The following is a 17,173-nucleotide window of genomic DNA, read 5'->3' on the forward strand; positions in this document are numbered from 1 at the left end:
ATGCGCGAAAATCAGGAATCAAAACAATAATAATGAACTGGTCTATTTTGTCAACAGTTTGCACCACCTTGCAGGCAGTTGCAAACGTCCAATACAAATTTGCAACAAGCAGGTGCAACTTTTTAATGAAACGGACACAAGGTTGCAAGTTGCAATTAATAGCAAATTTGCAACTGCAACTGCGCTGCAACCGTAAATCAAACGGCCCCATGTTTATTAAAATTAAAAAGCAATTATAAAGGCAAGCACTACGCGTATCAAACATTTGAATATCACTTACCAACACCTATTTTTTAATATATCAGCTGATTTTAATTTTCCAAATTAAATAGCTTTAAAGTGTATTACTGTTTGCTTAACTGGTTACTCAAAAAGTAACAAACACAGTCATAGACCCATTGTTGTGTTAATTATATATTAAGTATTTATTTGATAACTGTGTTATTGTGTGATGTCGTTAGATGTATTTGTTTATCTTACATATAATTTAATCAGTTATTGATTCATTACATACAATATGCTTCATATATTAATGCTACATATAAACTTCTCAACTGCATCATGGTTACGGTTTTTTCATTTGGTAAAACTTGCCATCGCCATTAAAACTGGTAATGGGACAGACATTTTTATTCAATTTTTCAATGATTGATGTGTCCTATATTTGTTATTGTTAAAACTTTGTATTTGTCTGATGTTGTTCGTCAGTCGTTATAAAAATAATGCCTTATTGTATATTTGTTTTGTTCTAATAACCGAGGAGAGATAACACCCTTTGAGTGCTAATATCATCTTGGTTTCCCTTCTTTAACCTCCTATACTGAACGCAACTGCGCGTAAAATGCATTCATATACAAATTAAAATTATGTTCATACAAATGAAAGTTGTAAATAAAAGATTAAAAAGGGAACATATTGGGGTTTTTACTTTGAAATATATCAAATTCACAGTCGTCCGATACGTTTGTCTTGAATTTTGATGTTGGATGCAAAATACAATAACTGTAGAAAATATGCTATACACAAAATAAAAGCAAATACGCATATTTAAAGTTAAGATAGCAAATTTAGTTTGTTGCCGGCTATTTGGGGCTTGAGACCGGTGCGAGATCTCAATAAGCATACACACTCGAGCTGAATTATCAAATTAAACATGTTACACGGAATGCTGATTTCATTGCGATAGATTTGCGGACGGTGTTCGTGAAGAATATGATTGTTTCATTTATAAATTCTTCTTTGCATTTGTCCAGCTGTATATTTGCATTTTGATGGTCATTACCATGTATGCTCACAATACAATTCCTATACGTTGTCGTTATTAAAATAGTAAACCATTGAATGGGAAAACTCTATTCTATCGTACGTAGATAGCACGCTCTCTACCTTACTATTATGGATACATGTCTTGTTTACTTTGATTTGTTTTATGATTCACTATGCTGAATGAAGTTCCCGGAGGTCTTTGACATGAACGCTTGATTGTTTTTATGATAAACTAAGCTTAATTGAGTTCTCGGCAGTCATTGGCTTGACTGCTTGATTTGTCATCAATGTTTCATATCCGTTGTGTTCTAGAAACACAGTGACAGATATTGATCGATTGGGAACAAATCCGATTTTTGATTATACCATAATTCTCGTGTAGAACAATTATAGCTTAAATGTAATGATACGAGATAATTAGGCTTCATTCAACGTCTTACACCGTAATATAAATCGTGGTGAACTATATGAATCCATATGGTACAGTTATTAGGTGACATGTTTATGCCCCACGACGAATTAAGGCTATATCACTAAATTAGTTATATAACAGCACAAACATGAAGTGTACACGTATTTAAATCGATTCATTTAGGCTAACTGAAAGTGTTTATATGTATTTTAATTGTATTTTGCCACGATCGACATAAATTTATACCACCTATGCAGGTAAACAGCACATTTCATTTAACACTCAATTACCAAAGGGATTTGTAGTTTAAACTAGTGTTTTTTCAGTTTATTTTTTAGGTAACAGTTATTATAATGTTGATGTGCTTTGCTTTGAACGACGCTGTTAATGAAATATTTTATCAAAAACTAACATATTGGCAATTTTCCAAATGGTGTGTATCTTTGCTTAAAATTAATGGTGTACACCTTAGAGCAAAACAACACTACGTACATGCACAAACGTTTACATTAAATGTTTTATACGAGAATTCATTTTATGCGAACGATGTCATTATAAAAAGTTATTCACGCTAATAGTTTGACTCATTTGCACTGGTTCTGTACATTTTGTAAAACGATGTTTAAACATTTGTTCCATTAGCATATGCAACTAATGAAGGATGCGATGGCAGAGAAGTTCATTCAATGGGTTTTAACCCGGAGGCCTATGAAACGAATAACGTTGTGTAAAATATCATAAATCTGTTTAAAGCTGACGCTATATTCTTTTGTTTTATTTCGGTCTTTAAGTCCGGATAATGCATTTTAATGGCATTGAATGACGATAAACGAAAATGCCAAATTAATGATTTCTGTTCAAGTAAGTTTTAGTTAAAATGAGATCCGCTCCTTGTAAACAAAGAACCATTTTACAACTTTACCGTTGTGACGCAACATGAATTATATCAGTAATTTTCCCTTTTTATAAGTTTGCAATATCTGATTAAAAGTAAATACGACATCGTTATGACAAGCAGGTTCTCCATAACACATATAAAATCAGAAATAATTCCTATGTGAAGTTTAACATTTACAAAAAAGTAATTTGACTACTTTACACGTATAACTAATGGAAGAAAATACACCATTGTTTACAATAATCCGATATATAGTTATATTATATACTTTAAATTTGACAGGGTAGCATGAATGTTCTAGTCAAGAAGTGCACATCCTAAGCTTTTGTTATGTAGTGGTTCCTAAAATGGGCCGCTAGGTCGTATGCCATTCGCGGTCAGCGTTTCTCCAGACCGGACCACGAAACCTTGTTTGCCTGAATACCGACAGCAAGTTAAGACCGGTTTTGCGTAAATGGAATCTTTAATCCAAGTACTGAACGCCCATGTGAATATTAACATAAGCCTATGGGGTACTTATGTTTTCAAGCATTACAATGTAACAAAGCCATATTGCGAATGCCGCTAATGATATATTTTAATAAATCATTAACCGGTTATATACCATTGACTTTTTATACAATGTAAGACATGTTACTTTGACATAATGAACTGTAAAATGCGTTGGTACTTAATTTAATTATTCTTAATATAGCAAATGAGAAAATGGGATGAACAATTATCTGAACACGATAAACAACCAAAATTTTATAAACGTTTCATTGATGATGGTTTCGAACTATGGACACATGGAAGTGACGAACTCATGAAATTTTTCGAATATGCTAACAAAATACATAAAAACATCAAAGTACAATTAAGATGGAAAACAAAACAGATAGACTTCTTAGACACAAAAATTCAACTACAAAATGATAAAATAACAACTGATTTATTCTCAAAACCAACCGATAAACATCAATATGTCCAATATGACTCAGACCATCCAACAAATGTGAAGAAGGCAATTCCCTATGGACTAGGAATACGTTTAAAAAGAATATGTTCTGACGAAAACAAATACCAACATCGGAAAAAAAGAACTAAAACAAAATCTACATAAAAGAGGATATCCAAATAAATTTGTGAACCATGATTTTTACCGAGTTGATAATTTAAATAGGAATGACTTACTTAAGAAGAAAGAAACAAATAAAACAGCCAACAAGAGAGTACCACTAGCTATAACTTATTCCAACAACCTTCCAAATATCCACTCAATAATTCGAAAACATACCGACAACCTATATAAATCAGACCGAATGAAAAAAAATGTATTTCCAGAGGTACCCATAGTTGCATACAGACGAGATAGGAATATCGGTGACATTTTAATTCATGGAAAAACAAATAAAGAAATAAACAAGCGTTGTAAACAAATACCAAAATATTGCAAAACTAATTGTATAGTCTGTAAAATGTTAAAAAGAGGTTTTCATAACAACCCAAGAAGTGAAATTCCAAATGAAGCAATAAAACAGAACTGTTACATTTATAACTTGGTGTAAGGTATATTTCGTATTAAATGCCAGAAGATGGTATACGTCGGAGAGACAAGCAGATCGTTGAAGGAACGTGCCAAAGAACACGAGGCTGACGTGCGGCTACGAAGAGATAAACCTATCTCAGAACATTTCAATGGTACTGGCCACAGAGGGCAGGACATGAGTATATCAGTACTAACACAAATAAGAGACAGTTCCCGTTATTACAGACTTATTAAGGAATTGGAATTCATAAAGAAGTTTGAAACAAAATCACCAAATGGATTAAATACAAACAATCAATAAACAATATGTGTGAAAAACATTTTATATTAATCATCAACATAAATGAATGTAAAAATAATAGTACTTTACGCAATTTATCTTATCCATAATATGTTAATGATAGATAGAATAGCATGTATACATGATTATGTAATCAAATATCATTATAATCTTTTACGTAGCTATGGATTGACATCATTAAATTCATTAAATAAGTTTACTCTATTTAATTTTTGATCACACGATTAGGTAAATTATATATAAATATGATGATGTATTGTTTTATTACAAAACATCAATTTATTAAATATATAAAGTACGCATTTGACATAAGATTGAGATATGTAAGTATTTAAAGTCATTTCATTTTTGGCGAATTTTTACAATTTTTGGCGCCATTTTTTATAACGTCATTTATGACTTCATCATGTACAACGTCATTGGACGTTTAAAAAAATTTTCTTAATTCTTTTGTTATTTAAATTGTGCAGTCAAAAGATGTAAAAATGTAGTTAACATATACATTCCATTGTTTTGATAAAAGCATTATGTCGAAACGTCAATTAAAGGAGTATAATCAGAGACTTAATATAGCAAACAATCGATTTCCAGAATATCCAAATTGCGAATGGTGTTAATGAATCATTAACCGGTGATTTACCTTTTAATACAATGTAATACATGGCACTTTGACATATTGAACTGTCGAGTGCGTTGGTACTTAATTGCATTATTTTTAATATAGCAAACCATAGACTTCAAGAATATCAGAAGGTGTAGGTGTAGTATGGGTCATATCAAATACAAACATTGAACAATATTGATCAGAACTGGAATCACCGAAGTGCAACACTCAATTGATAGTTGTGGAGTTTACACTTTTGTTGAGGAATTGCATTGTCTCACACGTGCACACATATTGAATAATATTAACATATGTTCCGAATTCAAGAGTAGTGTTACCGGTTTATCCTATGATTTACACTATGATGTTGATTGTACTTCACGTAGTGTTATATATCTCATAACATGTAAAAAATGCTGTTAACAGTATGTCGGGCAAACTAATCAAAATGTATCCCGCAGAATGAATATTTCAATAAATCCTATTTCACATGTTGCTGTACATTTTGGATCTACTCACAATGATTGTAGTTTATCTAATTCCTCTTTTGTACCAATTGATGTTGTTGAAAACAATCTAGACCGTTTATGCAAAGAAACATTCTGGATACATAAATTAAAAACTAAGATTCCGTACGGTCGAAATAATACACTGCTTTATAACATATATAATATAAGCATAATTGACATGTACATTTGGTGTTTGCCTATTACACTGTATATTTATAAATTATATTATATATTTACTAATAGGCTGGTGAATCAAGATTGATCCATCATTGTCTATATCATTGAAATAATTCGTGTACGTTATAGTTTTTTGTCGAATAACCCAAGACCGGAAGTTTAGATGCGTACGGATTAAATTACGAGTGCTTCGCATCTAAACTTCCTGGCGTGGGTTATTCGAAAAATATACTATAACGTATTCAAATTATTTCGATTCTAACACAATTTTTACTAAAGATTTATACAATGTATCTTATATTTCGTGTGCACTATTTTATATGAAATTCTCTCATAAATACGCCCATAGTTTGTTGTCGAATAACCCACGGCCGGAAGTTTTTCTTTGTTTATATGAAATTTGGCACGTGCTAGAGTGTAATATTATGTGTTAAATTTTATGTGTTATATATGTTTCCGCAAAACAACGTTATGTTTGTGTATGATGTTGACGACACTTCATATATTTTTGTTTACCACTGATGAAGGCTATGGCCCAAACATATTTGATATTTGAAAAAGTCATTATTAAGGAACAAAAAAACGTGCTTGTACTGATTATTTTATTTTATTACTTTCCATGTAATTAATTCAGATGAAACACGCGTCAACGAATATCTCAACTTTATAATTATATTAACAGATGCAGACAGAAACTGAAAACATGAATGAATGAGCCAATCCATTACATATATTAAACTATGAAATAAGCAAAATATTTTCCAAATATTGATAAAAAAGAAATATGATTTGTATGTTTCATCAACATAACATACATATCTCTACTGTTTTCAGCATCTGAAGACAATATGAAAACAATTAAGATATGAACGGGAATATGTTCAACTGCATCCACACATGCAACTTTTAATTTAGCAAACATCGCAGCATAACTAAAAAAAGACACTTTAAATTGAGAGAATGTGTTATTTGTATCTACTATTTGTATAAATTAACAACTACTTTAGCCATCAAATGACATGGTGTTGCGTTGCACTTTTTACCATTTAACAGTCTCTTAGTATCATCTTTAGATAATTGTAAATACTCAGGAAAAACAAAATGAGTATAACCGGATAGGACTGTAAGAAAACCTGCAATAAAAAGATACGCGACATATTGATTTATTGCAGGCGGTTAGAGCATACAAGAGCAATTAATATACCATTAAGTAACCTGCTAAATAGTTAAATTATCAGAGGGTTTTCAAAGTGTAATTAGATTATAATGGTTATCGTCGGTTACCAAATATTACTATTGAGGTACCGTTTTCACATTTTTTTCGCAAATGTTTGGTTTCAAATTGGAAGATAATCTCAGACACGTTCATCCCCCCCCCCTCTTTCTGATAAAGGGTTTACCGCGGCATCTTCGACATGACGCCGATTTCGAGATACATATTTTGTAACCGTGTGACCTTACTTCTGCTAAGCCCTATAACCGCACCGAATGATATTTTTATCCTTGATGAATATGCCCGGCTGTTTTGGCTACTTGTATTGAGGCTAAGCAATATGATGCAACTCGAGTGCATATGTGGCCTTGATTTTCTTTTGAACTTTGAACTAGCTGACTGATTTTTTTTTCATGCATTGCGAAATGATTCCGCCTTGACAGGTATTTGGTATTGCAGGACCTATTCATTAGTTGTTCCATGTGACTGAAAATATGTTGTTTTGCTGAAGAAAGAAGCACTCAATACGAATGTTCAGCATTGTACACATGTCTTGATCGTTGAAATACAACGCTCTGCCAGACATTCGCTCATTAGAAATGTCGGTCAACTAATGCATGGATCCATATACTTTGCAAAATGGTTTGCAGTAAGCCGAATCATACCATGACCTGATGTCAGGCATCACCGCTTCCAAGATTCCGTCTTGCATAGATTGTTTTAAAACTGTCAGGGAAGTCGATATCGACATTTTTGCAAACATGTATATCGTAAAAGTAATCCCTCAGTGAGATTTAGACACACTATTTTAACTAAAACAGGTCACCTGCTACGAATCAAAACATGCGCGCCGGAAATTATATTTTAATACACGGTTTTGCCCCATCGCACGCGTTTCGATTCACCTTTTAAATGATCGATGGAAATTTTCCATCGCTGCAATATTTTCCCACCCACCGCTTTGATTTTCTTATGATGACCCGACATATTGGTTTGACCTGGTTACCTCATAAGGACATTGTACCTTATTAATAATTCACGACTAAAATATTTCAGGGATAACTAGGTGTGTTCCCTTTACTAACTTACTCTTCTGTAATGATATATCACCACAATATACAAAGTTCCGTTTACATTCACCTTTCCGTGCGGATATCTATGCGGCAATCTTCGTTTTCAAAACAATACTAATTATGAACATATCACATGAGTCGCATGCTAAATCTGTGTAATATTTTGTGACTATCGTGAGTTATTAATATTTGTTTTAACGATTTACATTCGATTGCAAAGGTAATCTTTGACCATATTTATTTATTTTTGATTTCGTTCCTACACACATGTAAATTCTAGACATATTGTTTTAATTTCGGCATATCAATGTTCAGTTTCATGAAACAAAAACGTGTTCCGGCTTCACGTTGACATCAGATCGAATTCGCTGTAAACGTTCGAAAGTCTTGAAAACCTTCGCACACTGTTTTGATTTATTAAATGTTATTTTTTTCTGGATGAATACTAAAGTTTCGTCAGTTTTTGTGAGCTCCTCCCTGGAGGATAAGATACGTTTTAAACGGACCTTCTTTTTGACAAGATGACACATTTGTTACAATCTTGTTACATATACAAGTTTTATATGCGTCTGTCGCAAACACAGATGTCGTTTATGCATGTTTGGAGCATAGTAAGGGCTAGATGTGTACGAAACCACTTCCGGACTCCCGTCGTTTACAAATAACATGTTCAACACTTCACCCATTACTTAGAGTAACTTAATTTAGGAGCTCGGTATTAGTAATCGTGTTTCGGCAGAGGATTCGTGATCAATTACTATTTTATGATAAGTGACACCACACATTGTGATTGTTAAATAAATTCACGAGTAGTTTAATTCATGTGTATACAACGATTGTATCGAAATCGACTTGAATGTTTATTAATCCGTTTGAATACGTTTTAAGTAAGATAATGACCCCAGTATTTTGTGTTTTTTGTAAAACCGAAAAGGCGTTATGTCCATAATGTATCAATACTTATTTAGGTCTATTGATTTGCTTTCATAAATATGTTTAAAATAAACTGCTTAAAAAAGGAGCGATCGTTTCAAATATTGACTATTCAAATTGCATATTGTGTATGCAATTGTCTTATATATACATGTAACGGACCCACACATAAAGCTACATAAATAGTGTTATGCCGATATAGTACAAAAAAAGACCACACAGTTTCATCGAATACACACAATGTGATCCAGTCAGAATTATTTAATGCAAATATAAAAAAAAACACCGGGTATGTATGGGCAATATCTTCGTATATTGAGAAGTTTATTCATTATTATGAGAAATCAACTATTTAAATCAATACAATTTTACGAGAACTGACCACTTTGACGCTGAAATACAATTTAATTTGACGTGTATATGTTATTACAAAAAAAAATGTAATTGCGTTATTTTAATATCGATACTGATTATGAAAGCACCTTTGCCGGTGAGAATGTATATATTGTGTGGTAAGTGGGTATCTATACATCTCATTTAATGAAAAAAATTCACAAAATGGATTAAACAAAATTACTATTAATTTTCAAATTGACATTACACACATAGCTTTCGTCGATCTTAACCATCGCTCAATTTAGGTATCGTTATATAGAGAATACTAGGTTAGCGTTGAATACAGAGAAGTTTATGTTGCGAGGCTTAGAACGCCGGAAGCGCGAGCCTTGGCGAGCGCTTTCGGTGTTCGAGCCGAGCAACATAAGCTTCTCTGTATTCAACGCTAATCCTAGTATTCTATTTATCCCATTTGATTTTTTCAACGTGACATTTAACATAAATCGATCCAATAACCTTAACAATAATTTTAATTCAGTCATAAAAGCGCTTAAAATCTAACAACTGTAACAATGCGTAGTGATATACATGTATTTGTTCTGGTACGCAAAATAGTCTTTAAAAATTCACAAACAAACTGTGAAACAAGTAAAAATATCACCATATGCCTACATTCAATTTTATGCAGTATGCGAATTTTAACACTTTACGACCGCGAAAAGAAGATTTTACTTTACTATAATTTTATTTTCGAAAGGAAATGATCAAAATCCAATATGGCGGCGAATGATCCTGACAAAATGCTGTCGATGTCAACATACATGTACACCATCGACGACCTAGTTCTGGCTACCATAACTTTAAATGTCGCTTTTAATGATTTTTGACTGGCGCGACTTTGTACAGGTCTGTCAATACTAGATAAACTGTACGCTGAAGTTTCTTTAGCTATCGAAGACCTTGACAATTTTGACGAGTAAACAGACAATTGCAGCGACTGACACTTTATTTGACAAAATATACAGGGCAATACGTTTTCCGACTTCGGACGACGAATTTAAGGACGCGCAGAACGTGTTTTTATATAATGTTATGGGTATGCCGTGTGTGATCCGATGCATCAATGGCGCCCATGTTAAAATCATTTCCCCGAGAACAGGGAACGACAAAAGTACAATTTCAAAAATCAAAACACGTAAGAACTAGTATCTTACCTTTAATTATCCTTTAAAATCCATCTAATAATCCATTTAACTCAATAATTGACGATTTTGCATCTAGGGTCTTTAATAATTATTTTAGCATAGTTAAATAAAGACCCTTATGCCATTCTAACACTTTATTCAAATGGGTTTATGAACGCGATTAACTTCCTTCTTCGTCACACGCTACGTCATGTACTCTACATTACTGTTATGCAAATGAACCGGAGCAGTTTATCTAATAATAGCCGTTGGTAAACTCGGTTGCATTTGCAGATTTCTGCATACAAACATAATTATGCTTAAACTTGCACAATGTTTTATTTATCTATGGTAAATGCCCTTATTGTACGAAAAAATAATTTAATATATAAATACACAAAGAATGGAAAACATTCCAGTACACAAAAGATAAATGAGTAGAAAATACCCGTGTACAAAATGGGACGTTCCCAATTCCAGTGTGGTGCTATTTTTACCATCTTATACTTTACACAGCTCTATGCCTAACGTGAATTAAATAGGAAAGCAAACATAGCAGATTATTCATGAACTGTGCGATATGTGTATGGTTTGTTGTACATTCTTAATATTTAAGGTAAATGTCAAAAGTATATGCTTTGGTTATAAACAATGCACATTACACGAAATAAGGAAAATGTGATCAATTGACAATTCAGATATGTCGACATACAGTACATGTAGAAAACATGTGAAATAAATCGCGTTTATAATAAATCGTCAAAAAATGGGGAAAATGACGCAATCAGCTGATTCATTATACGGATGGCGAAAAATGATGTCATATGACTAGATTTAAAGGTTGAAGGTCGTATAATTTTGAAGCTTACTAGTAAGCCTTAAGTTTTGTCGACTTTGTTTCTTATGAAAAATCATTTAGTGGTAAAGTAAATATAAATAAAAAAATAACAAAACAAAAATCGTGTAATTTTATATTTTATTTCAACAGTTCTTTTGTTGAATATGACATATATATATTTTTTGCAACATATGCACATTTTCTTCTAATGGGTGACCTTAAAATCCGATCAATGAACCAAACAATATCGACCAAATTTTAGCGCATATCGCATGACGTCATTTAAAAAGTAGTCCGTGCACGCGACAGGTATATTCCACAGTGTTGAATACAAGCAAGTATATTCCACAACGTGTTATACCGTCAATGTCGCGCTGAAAATGGGATAAAAATCAATATTTAATGTATCAGAGATTTAGATCGTAAATATAACGATAAAAATGTATTTTATGTCCATGTTTACTTCTCTCGATCATGGTTAAAATTGCATGATTCTAATCGGACGTTTAAACGAGAGCATAGCACCTGTTTGTTGAGCTGATTTGCATTCTCATATAATGGATATTCCATCATCGTAGCTATTCACCAATTTCAATAGCCCCACGTTATAATGGATGTTTCATTAATACAAATCAAAGTTATATCCGGAAATACAGTGAAATGTCTTCTACGCACGGGCGCCCGTGCATTGATCCGTAGGTGACTGATCGAGTAGAGATGCCGTCAAGCTGAAGTGTTCTCATGGTGCCTTTCCTTGCCAGATTCGTCATTTAAAGAACGCATTCACAGGAAGCTATTAATTATAAAATGATAAGCGTCTAAAATATTGTTTTAAATAATCTGAAGTAGATTTTCAACATTCTATAAATCACTTGGCAAGACGAATTTAAAGCGTAATAAATATGTTCTCATTACGGACATTGATTTAGTTTCAGGCAATGGGCCATTCACGTTGACATTAGTATATGCCATCTATGTTTCCTAAGCTGCAACGATAATGTGTATCAATATGTTGGGTATTATCTGATTCCTTTGTCGATACTAAGGAAGTGAGATACGATCGAACAGTTTGAATGAATATACACATAATGAATATACACATTAGCACAGGTTCGTATACAGCTACCATATTTGTTTTTGGCCTGGGGCGTAGCCCTAAGGCAATAGCAATTATACAAATATCTGAGACAGTCAGAATTGGCTGGCTGCCAAAACCCAAGAAAGAATTAATTCCCAAAAGTTCGATTTACCACTTGGCGGTAATTCATGCGCAATCAAAGAAGTTCTTCGCAGATCTCAATAACCCGCCTTGTAAATACAGAACATCACAGTGACTATATAACACGACAGTGTCATAAAAAGTGTAAAAAATATTATTGACGGAAAATTGCTAAGCATTGACTACGACATACATTATAGTATTGTTTGCATATTCATGCGAGAATAAGATCCTCATTTGACGGTCTAGGCCGAAAAGATACGAGTGTCTACGGAGACAGTAAGAAGAATTTTTTTCTGCTACATTTTTTGAAGACATTACATTTGGTATTTATAAACATATTTTAAGATATTGTTATTTTATTTTGCGTTAACAAGACATTCAAGAAAAAAGAAAATTTAAAAAAACAACAACAAATATTCATGATCATTCTCGGAAATATACGAAGTTACCGGATATGATATTTCACTGCGCAGATCTAGCGCGAAAATCGAGCGGGAAAAGTTCTAAGTGAGACAACGTACACAATCTGTACACCGTTCTTTATCAGAGTAAAGGTCCAGTCTAACTATGATGCCAGCGGATTCCCGGTGCGTGATCCGGGATCTGCCGGGATTAACCGGGGCTCTACCGGAATGAACCGGGGCTCCATCGGGGACGACCGGGATGAACCGTGGAAACCGGGGCTCCACCGGGAAAGAATTAAAATTTGTAATGCCTCCGGGATGAACCGGGAATAACCGGGAAGGACCGGCAACGACCGGCGCGGCACCGGGAACAACCGGGACGGCACCGGGAACAACCGGGACGGCACCGTAGCTCCACCGGGGCCCATACAGGCCCCGGCAGAGCTACGGCAACGCCTCGGTGAATGTCGTTAGAGTCTTGAAATAGCTACTGTGTATAAGAAAACCGGCGCTCTGCCGGAACGCCACCGGCATTCACCGGGGCTCCTCCGGGGCATTACCGGCGACGACAGGGGTGAAACCGGGGCGTTGCCGTAGCTCTTCCGGGGTCTGTTGGCGTAATAGACACGGTGAGAGCCGGCGGTTTTACGGTATTCCGGGGCTCTGTCGGGACGCTGCCGGCTTTCACCGGTGCTCAACCGGGGCACAACCGACGAAAACCGGGGCTATGCCGTGACGCTGCCGGCTTTCACCGGGGCACTACCGGCGACAACCGGGGCTCTGCCGGGGCTTCACCTGGATAAACCGTAGCCAGTCCGTGTTGACCGGGATCTGCTGGGCTGTTGACCGGCTTTAAACGGGGCGGCACCAGGAAATAGTGTGACTGCGTTAAAGAATTTCTACGAATCATCCCGGTCCTCGCCGGTCGACCGGCGTTAACAAACCGGGATGGACCGGGGCTCTACCGGCATAGGTGAGACATGGGCTTAAGTGGATTTGTTTTGTATACACATTACAAAGGATGTATGAGTGTTTTCCTGATCAGTTAATTATGTAATAGAAAGCTATTTTAGGCTATTGAAATTGAATTATTTGACGCCAACAATAACAGTTTTTCGGCCATGTTGCTGTTGTTGTATATCTTCACCGCCTATGTAAACGAACCTCTACCAGATCTGTAGAGTTGAACAAAAGATTATCGTTCCCACAACCAGTATCGTGTTGTCCTCCACCGTTTATGTACACTGTAGTATAAACACAACTATTGTCTTTTTTACAGTCGCTGAGCTTCTGCACTCAACCGCTAGGGTCAATCCGTATAAATTCGGACAAAGGGAGAAATTCGGACAAAACGTCATAAATGCATTTTATGTCACATTTAACCTAACCCCAGGCCTTCAGTGCCTACAGCTCTTTGATTAGAAAGACTGTTCGTAATTGGTTATCAAAACAAGTAGTCGCTACTTTTCAATGTATGTGGGTCACATAATGCAATATGACTTTCTCCAATAAAACTAAATACTAATGTATAGAAATGATAATATAATACTATCATTATAAAAACTGTGTAGCCTATTTATACTCACATGTTAACGCGCCAGAATTAAAACGAAATCGAAATGTTTAAATGTCATTTGGCAAACATGGTATAATTTTTACCATATAGTTCATACGCAAGTAAATGTCAGGGATAAATTGGTAACGCCAATTACCATGTTGCTTCTGTTTGATCTGTATTGATTATTGTATATGATTGTCGCTTTTTTACTTTGTTCTACTTTTTCTTCGGATTTTTACGACATCAAAAACTAATTCGTTTAACGTTGTTATGTGATTGGCTTATCTTAAGGGAAGAGATAGGTTAATCTCTTGTTAATATATGCTTGTAAATGTCAATATTTTGGTGCAAACTCTTTGAAACCATACTACTTGATTATATTTATGTCTGCAGTGCAGACTATTCTCTCCACCTAACGGAAATAAGTTATCATTTGCTATAACAAATGTATACCCCTCGCCAAATAAATATCATAAATAATTCACGCCCATGTAAACCAGTCCGCATTTTTTTAAATCCTGTCGCATGTAATGGTTAAAACACGTTTATTAGATTTAAACGATATCAGTCAAATTTTTATAGCAAAGGCATAACACAGAGGATACTTTTTATCGGCAGCTGCATGTATAATTTGTTTATGTGTATGTGGCAGGCATATATCATTTTGTTTAATGGAATGATGGATTCCAAATGCATCTTTCATTATCAATACAACATCTCACATGGAAAATTCCGATTAAATGCTCATTTAAATTTAAATATGTCTACGACAAAAATTATAAATGAAAATCATAGAAAATACGCAAAATTATTTTAATGTTACCCCATTTAGACAAAGAAAAACATATATTTGGCCTGGTAACATGTACACATCGGTACGATTTTATCGATCGACTGGCCTGTACGCATTTCTGTATATTGCTATACTATGTCATGTTGTCGAACTATTCGGCCGCAGTCACGACATATGGCGTACCTTTTGAGTCGAAAGACAACAAGACAACAAGACCTACTAGGTAAACAAAAAGAACTTCGAGGTACAAAATTGTACGTCGAAGTACAGTTTTTACCGGCCCTTGAGTGTTAGCCAATCAGAGGACGCCTTATATCTGTTGCTTTTAGAGATATTTGACATTGAACATTATTATTATTATTATTATTATATATGCCATATTATGCGACTATCGACCTCTAACTCATAGATATTGTTCGTATTTATTGAGCATTATTATTATTATTATTTATACCAAATTATGCGACTATCGACTGCTAACTCATAGATAGTGTGCGTATTTATTGACCTGGCGTGGTGGCATTAACCTCTGACTTATGCAAATAATGATTATCACAAAAAACGACCAAACCAGGGAGGTTATTATACATGTTTAATCCCGTTATCGTTTGGTAACAGTTTGGTTACCGTTGGGAATTTCCTACACAGTAATGCGCTGGACCGTGATACTCCGCCCCGCATGGTCAATAAATACTCACAATATGGTTGATAATTTTAATTTAAGAAAGGTAACCTTGAGTCTTCTTCATATTGGTATATAATATATTTCAATGCATTGAAACTTCTTTGTTTTTGTTTGTTTCATTTTGATATTTTTATTCATTTTGTCCTAAATTAAAAAAAATAGATTTTAAACATTTATTATGAATAAATCTGAAGGAAAAGCGGCTAAAGAGACGAGTGTTTTGATTGGCTGTTTGTACGTCGAAGTACAAACATGGACAAATATATCCTTCGAAGTGCATTTCATATTTGTATTTCGAAGTAAAAATTTTGTATTTCGACGTACATATTGTACGTCGAAGTACATTTCTCTGTTTACGTAGAAGATCTTGTTGACTTTTGACACAAATGGTACGCCATACACGATATACATAACCACTTCAACGTTGTCTATAATATGCTGTTACAGCAAATCGACCATTTTAGTTAAACTAATAATACCTGCAAATAACACAATTGCAGAAAATACAATACATTTTTCATTTCCAATACCTACCCCCATAGATTTATGTACGAATATTAAAATTCAGATAATTTGCGGCTTTACACGTCTTTAAGCCATAAATACATACATAGACTGAATGAGATAATATGTAACATTGCTATAATGTCGATTTGCTCTTCCCTCGATCTTGCATTCATTCACAAACTCAATTCGATAATGTGCTAGCTATGTGTAATTGCGCCTCTACACTTCACCAGTTTGACTTACAAACATAGACTCAGTTCGAGGAAATGTTAACTTTGTGAACTAGGGCCTCTGCAATTCATTTTATACTTTTAAACGTAGGCCACACTTGATCATCTGCTAATTATAAATAATGGCGACTCCACAGAGCACTAGTCCTACATTTATACACGGACTAAGTGCGATTTATTTCTAACTCTTAGTAATTGTGCCTCTTGAAAAAACTAGACTTACCTTTAGAAATAAGCTTGGTATGATTCTCTATTAACTCTGAATAACGACGCCTCTGCATTTCGCTAGTCTTACATTCATATACATACTCAGTGCGAAAACCTGTCACCTCTGAGAAATTATGTCTGTGTACTTCACGTAATGTTACCTTCATACATAGACGCATGCTGAAATTCATTATCTATGTAGAAGGGCGGTTCTACACTTCCATTCCATACACTCAATACAAAAATATATTAATTGTTAGCACTTGAGCCTGTTCAATTTCTTTATCTTATGTAT

This window comes from Dreissena polymorpha, chromosome 5 (genome assembly GCF_020536995.1).
Source record: "Dreissena polymorpha isolate Duluth1 chromosome 5, UMN_Dpol_1.0, whole genome shotgun sequence".
In the NCBI taxonomy this organism is placed as follows: Eukaryota; Metazoa; Mollusca; class Bivalvia; order Myida; family Dreissenidae; genus Dreissena; species Dreissena polymorpha.